The sequence below is a fragment of the Lepeophtheirus salmonis genome, chromosome 10 (assembly GCF_016086655.4).
Source record: "Lepeophtheirus salmonis chromosome 10, UVic_Lsal_1.4, whole genome shotgun sequence".
Classification (NCBI taxonomy): Eukaryota; Metazoa; Arthropoda; class Copepoda; order Siphonostomatoida; family Caligidae; genus Lepeophtheirus; species Lepeophtheirus salmonis.
In genome coordinates, this window is record NC_052140.2 from 7,066,851 (window position 1) to 7,074,754 (window position 7,904).

Genomic DNA, 7,904 nt, shown 5'->3' on the forward strand with positions numbered 1-7,904 from the left:
AAAATTAGTTGACCAACACAAAGAAAACAGAGTATTTCCCGCTATAAGTACCCCTATAGGTAATTTTATAGTATTGGTAAAGCTGTTGCCAAAAATATTGGGTTATTGAAAACCAATGACACCATTCAATCTATTAATCATCATGTACTCGATTCATCTCCTGAATCAAACAATATATTCACACTAATTAAATCCATTTCGAAATCTCATGCATGCATAAAATTATATCATTTGTGAAACCGTGAGAGGGAAAGGATTAAAGGGATCAAGGTTTGGAGTTTACTGAAGAAATTTATTCAATTTAAGAATCAATCATTATTGATTCTTAAATTGAATTATAGTCATAATAATCTCCCAAATCCATCATTAATATTTTGAATGACGAAATAAAATTATATTTAAATTTAAAAATTGGAATAAATGTTACTATACTTCATAAAATCATTTGTTTAAAAGTACATTATTAATCTACTGACATCTCTAAATTGATATAAATCTGTTAATAAATTGTCATTATTACAATAAACATTTAAAAAAAAAAAAATATTTGTTATGGCGATAAATATTTTTCACATCACCAATCTTTGTATTTTATATCCATGATTCTAATACTATCTGGAGGAGTACAAGTTGCAATGAGTTAACATGTACTAAAAAAAATAACATTCGGGGTATAAAATAACAATTCATAAAGTATACGCCCGTTTCCTCATCAATTTATACGAAATGTCGTTATACGAAAATGTTTTATACGAATTGTCCTCATAGGAATATGTTTCATACAAAGTTACCGTACACCATTTTAAGTGGTACTGCTGATGCATATTAATATGAGTGCATATGAAAACATGTTGAAACACAGGATTTTTCAACGGTTAATATTTATTTTTTACATATTTATCAATCAAGAAGGAAAATTGATTAAAAATATATATTTATCCAATACTATTATTAAAATAAAATTTATTTTACATATTAAAATTTTAACCAGTAGATTCACTTCAAGTTGTAACTGCTATTTAAACAAAGAAGATAGTTACTAAGATAATACGCTAGTACTGAATTGTTGCAAGTATTAAAGGAATGAGGATTATTTTAAGCTTAAATATCAAGGGATATGCCAAATGAATTAGTAGATTGAAAATCAAATTTGACCATTCAAATTTATGTTGAAAAGCCCTCATGCATTTAGAAATATTCATTTATCAATTATTATTCATCTTTATTAATGCAGACAAGTCTGCCGTATGTCTATTGGTCTGAGGAGGGCTTTTGAGTGTGTGTTAAATTAACTGCGTAATTCCAATCAATATCAATTTAAAAAAGAAAGATTACTTTTTAAACGAACAGGGATTAAGAGTACACATTTCACAAAATTCAACATGTTTCTACATAGTGTTGCCTGTGGGAAAATATAAATTCTAAATTTCACAGAGAAAAGAACAGAAAACAGAAAATCCCAAGTCTTGACCAGTTCCAAGTTTTTGGAGAGACGAACTTTCCTAAATCTCTTTACAAAACTTATTCCCCTATAATAACAATATCGACTGCATGTGTTTAAAACACAGTTGTTCACGTTTAGTTTGTATCTTCTCAGTTTTTGAGGATTTATTGTCATAAATTATTTTATTACAATATTTATAATGTTATAAGACTCAAGGTACAGCAACTCCGCAGGGTCATTTTATAGATCTTGACGCATTTTATAATTGTTTTTTATAACTTGGAAAAGTAATAAATAGTTCAACACCAGTAAATAATAATGATACAAACGAATCAGAATCGCAAATTAAACATGATTTTTCCGATGGCGATTTCAGAATAAAAACACAATTCTCCGATTTCGATTAAATATACTACAATATCTCTACAATATACCCAAACTTTGACAAGTGAGCTTTTTATGATTATGATAAAGAAAAAAAGTAAACTCTTGCTCTAAAAACAACCTTAATTATACCTTCAGACTGTCAGTACTACTAGCACTGATTAAAAAAGAAGAAGAAATACAGATTAGTGACGTCACCAGAGACCGAACCTTATCAGTTTTAAGACTGATATGGAGGGGATTGTACATAGTCTTCTGTCATACATAGAGACTCAAGACAACACTACCTATCACTAATATTGACGTGTAATTTCGTATCTTTGCCTTTTTTTTATGAGTACTTGAGTACAAGAGCCCAAATTTTTGGTCACGTCATCATCTTTCTTGGAAAGTAGGCAAGAAATGTTTACGATTAGGTAACGTATAGTTGAAAATCCTCAATTTTCAAAAGAAATCATCACTCTTCTCAATTAGTACTTCAGTTTTTTTAACCCTTTAAATGTCATATTTTTTTAGTAAATAAGTGTCCCCATTCCAGGGGCCTTAAGTCCTATACAATAGGCTAGAAACTCGTGCAAATCCACAATTTATCACGTTTTTATGCTACAAATTGAATTTGTACAAATTTTTTCAAGCATGGAAAAGTAACCTTGAATTTGTATTCTAACCTCTTTTTTTTTCTATGAAAACCAACATTGAACGCATGATTTGAGGGTAAGAGGGTTTTGCCATTTTGCTGATAAGTCGTTATATAAATTATGTGGAAAATAAAAGGTTCTATTCAAAGTAAAAAAAATTATTTAAAAAGTATTTTCATATTAGTAAAAAGGTTTATTGTCCATTCCCTAAATTCACTTCTGAATCCTATCAACACTCAAACACATTTATAGATGTAATATTAGACCTGTTTAAAAATACATTTTTTTTTATATTATTATGTTTCGCACTTTTTCCCATACTTTTGGGTGTTTCGGGAGAATATTTTTTTTATTAAAGCTCCTAAAAAAATACCTAATTTGAATAGAAAGAATTCTTAACTCAGATGATTATTTTTTATGATTATGGTCGCATTTAGTAAATTTCTTGTAGAAAGAACATCTAAGTGTCAAGTATAACTACGAGTGTGTGATCCTAACTGACGGAGAGTAACGTTCAGGAATTATAGATAAGTTTATGTCCTTGTCGGTCTCAGAGTAGAGGATCGAAAACGGAGTAATGTCCTATTTTGCATTAAGCAGTCAGGTAAGCAAACGCTTATTGGAGGTGACCTCTTACACCTGCTTTTTTATTTTGTAACAAATCTAAATTTTGAAAAATGGATATGGCCGCTTAGTGGAGTAACTACCTTAAAACAGGTAACCGCTGGACAGTATTTGAAGGTATATATTTTAAGATAACATCCCAACAAATCCTTGATGTTACTTGACGTTTTTATGAGCAGACTCACACGTTGAAAAATTTGATTTGATGAGCCAGGGAGTACTTCAACTCGTTGCTAAACCTAATCAAAAGTCACATTTTTTTTTACATATATAAAGTACTTTCTTTTTTTCTTTTTTAATATGAGTGGAACTAAACGTCTGCGAGTTTGAATTCATTTTATAAAGTGCATTCTGTATATTATACTTGCTTTTTTTCTTTATCCTGTATTGATATATGATATACATCAGTGAGTACTACTATATACAGTGTATCAGGTAGGGATGGGATGATTTAAAAAAATGCCAATACCGATCCAGGTGCGCTTCAAGTAAAAATTCACAATGCTCATTCGATTCTGATGCCGATTCTTTGATATTTTAAACAATAGTTAAAAAATACAATTTTGCCATCAGGGGTGTCCATTGGGGGATTATTTTTTCTTAAATATAGACGAAATTTAAATTATTTAAAAAAAAATCCATATTTAATTTTTAAAAAATAATTTTTTTTTTTAAATTTCCGAAATCCACAGCTATTTACATAAAATTTCAAAAATCATCTGCTGTTCCCTAAAAAATATTTTCTTTCGAAATTAAATTTCAAAAATTAATTATATATTTTTCATATAAAATTTTTTGAAAAATAAATTCAATTGTTACATTTTCGGGATAAAACTTTCAATAAGACATAGTTATTCACAAAATATTAAATTAAATTTCAAATATCATAAAATTTCTTTAAAAAAATCAATATATAAAATTTTCTAGTAAAAAACAAAATTCATTCATTTAGAAAAGTAATAAATAGTTAAACATCAATAATAAAGGTGAGTCGGAATGGAATATTTAACATTTTTTCCCCCGAAACCGATTCTGATTCTATAAAAAACGCCGGATTCCAATTAATTATCCCATCAGTAGTACCAGGATATACTGTTTTTCATAAATTTAGATATTCATATTTAATGATACACTTTGCTCTATTAACATAGATATTAGCCTGGGAGAGGTTTTTAATTAAGCAAATTAGATTTTGGAAATAGAAAGAATTTTAAAGAGGGTGGTTTTTAAGAGAGGATAAATTGGCCCTAGGGATAGTTTTTTTTTTAAATTTTATGAAAAGGATAGGAAACTATTGGCTGAGAATGCTTTTAGTGGGCAAATCAAAACAAAATCAATTTTTAGATCAAATAAATAAGGAGAAAGGTAGGCTTGGCTTTTAATGCCTCGGTCGGGGAGATAATCCGAGGCCTTAATAGGATAACCGACTATTAAGGCCTCTTTGGATGAAGTAAAGAGTAGTTACCAACTAAGTAACCTTGAGTTTTTTATATAGTAAAACATCAGAAGATGGAACATGTTTCTTTTTTAAACAATCACTGGAGACATTCCAACATTTTTTATTTAAGTGTACGCTTATAATTAATATAATGGAATCAGTGGGTTTTTTCAATTTTAAGTTGCATCTTGTGCATACAGATTTTTCTTATTTTTATACCGGCCCGTTTCACGCTGAAATTAATTACCTAAGAGTACAAGTTCTGTTATATAAATTTAGATGCACAAAAACACGATTGCCTAAGGATTTGTTGATAATATTGAAGAATATTGTATTTAATATGTTAATAAAATGAAAAATAATGTTTTTATAAAATAATAAGTTCAAATATAGTTGTACAAAGGTTATAAAAAAAATATATATATTCTTATAAATACTATTATTTTCTTTCATTATCATTATCAATGATTGCTATTGAGACAAATTTCCTCATCGAGGAACCAAGTTGTCTCAGTAGCACAGAAAATTTAGGATGAACAAGTAAAAATTATTAATGCCGATTCCGATTCTTTAATATTTTAAATGATTGTTAAAAAATACTATTATGCTATAAGAGCGTTATATTTTGGAATGTTTTTGGGATTTTTGTAAAAATCCAAAAATTTTTTTTTTTGGAAAACAATTTAAAATGTTAAATTATTTGAAAAAAAAAAATCAAATATAAAATTTGGTATTTAAAATTTCTTTACATAAGTCACTATTATTCACAAAAAAACTAAAATTTTTGAAAAAAAATTCAAATATGATATTTAAAATTTCTTTCAAAAATCCACAATTATACACAAAGAAAAATTCAAAAGCCCATTACTATTCTCAAAAAATTGAAAATTTGTTTTTTTTGGAAAACAATTTCAAATGTGAAATTTTTTGAAAAAAAAATATTTTAAATAACAGTTCAAAAATACCATTTTGATATCAGGATGTCCACAGAATTATATTTTTGAAGGGGACAGGGGTCTTGGTTCTCGGAATTTTTTTGGAAAAAATCCAGAAATTAAAATTTTTCAGAAAAATGGAAAAAAATTCTAATGTAAATTTTTTTAAGTATACAATTCGATATTTAAAATTTCTTTCAATAATCCACAACTACTCACTGAAAATTTATTTAAAAAAAAAACCAAAACCAATTCTAAATAAAAAAAATTCAGGTTTTAAATTTCCTAGTAAAAAGTTATAATTCCTTAAATTGGGTGCAATTTTTTTTCATAACTTAAAAAAGTATTAAATAGTTAAATACCTGTAATAAATATGAATCTGAATCGCAAATTAAACATTTTTTTTACGATGCGGATTACAGAAAAAATACCCCATTCTCCTATTCACTAATCCGATTAATCGTCCCATTGCTAGTCAGAATCTAATAATTAGTGTTGTAATTCCTTAAGTATTTACACTATATAAAAAAATAAGAAAACAGAAGTCAAAATGGTAATCCTAAAAGATTTGAAGAATTTTTGGAATTAGAGCTTTATAGCTGTCATAATGTTTGATCAAATTAGCTGTCACAGCAGTTGTGAGAGGAAGTAGGAACATCTAAAATGAGGACAGTATATTTTTTCCTATTTTTTTTTCATGGCTACAAACTCAGGCTGAAAGTACATGATTGTCTGAAAAAAAGCCCCTCCCTCCACCTAAATTAAGGAATTTTTGGTTTTTACCAAAATTCCAAAAACCAATATAATCCTGTGGAAACCCCGGATGATAAAATTGTGTATTTTTTAACTACTATTTAAAATATCAAAAAATTTGAATCGGCATAAGGTAATTTTTATAAGAGTCGCATCGGAATGTGCATTGGGATTTTTTTTATCGTCCCATCACTAATTCTAACTATGTTTAATCCTCCGTTACTAAACATCATTTTTATAACTCAGTTAATGAACTGGGTAAAAAGGAAACCCCAAAAATTAAAGAATTGAACAGTTATAATAATTACGTCATTGAAATATTTTATCTTGCTTTTACTAATTCATATAATTTGTTATTCCTATAGTAAAACATTCAATTTTTATCTTGGATAAAAATGTTTATAAAATGTTCACTATTTTTTTTGCAAATTTTGGGAATTAAATAAGTGCTCATCAGCATATGATGAGGTTGCATTTATAAATTAAAATAATAGCTACAACATTTTAATTTTGTAGCAACCGTTGTACGTCTCCACTAATAGCTTTTTTTTCTCTCAACCATAAATTTCAAAAGGGGAAAAAAACAGTTCAAAAAAGTTATTTGTTATTATATTCATTCAATTGATAATTTTATCAAAATATTTAGCAATGACAGAGTATGAAACGATTCAAATTGTAAACGAAGGCCCTTGATTGATAATTTTAATACCAAAATCCTCGTTATACTTTTTTGAGTTCAAGTTCGTAAAGTCAGCTGCTTTGAATCATACAAGAGTCAACTTATGATAACAAAATAGAATACACGTATCTCATGGACAACACGTTTGGGAGAAATTATTCTCTTGAACACAATCTGAGTAGGTTCGCGCCCCGGTCATTCTTTGAAAAAAAAATATACTTTATGTTTATGGACTTCAAAAAAGATTCCTTGTACAGATGGAGTAATTTTAATACTATAATGTTTACTTATACTTAATCAGTGAAACTCCATCTAAGCAATTGAAGGAACATTAAAAAAAATAATGAAAGACCTGAAGAGAAAATACCCTAAATATTTTATTTTATTTTTTATTTGTGCTCAGTCCTCATATTAAAAAAGAAGAATACCCCAATAAATCGAAAAGAAAAACAAAGGGACGACTTTTAATAAAAGTAGTTGGTTAAATTCACTAAACCTCGATTTAAAATTGCTAAATACATGAATAAGGCATTTTTTAGTAAAATAATAATTTATTGCTGTTTATAATAAACAATTCAAACAAAAGGCAATGAACACGACCATACCAATATGTGCAATACAAACTTTAAAATACAGTGTTCTCGTCTTCTTTTTGCTTTGTTTGATTTCTCCCATGTGAGAGACTGGGATATCTATTGATGTGCTGGTCTGCACTTTATGGCTCTTTAAAACACACATTGAACGTTACACTTGTGTTCTCCTATTTGCTGAGGTTGACCAAAAACCAGATTCGGCTTGAACCATTATTCTCATGCTTTCACCTCAAAGATTGGATAGTCTTCGATCTCGGTTCCTTTAGCATGTCACCTTGATCTTTTTGTTGCACCAAACTTCATAGAAGAAGTACTGTATTTTCTTCTTTAAACAAGGCATTACCAGGATAGATAAAAAATTGTATAAAATCATGTAGAGCCTACGGAGCTAGCCAGCCATAAAATTTAGATTCAAA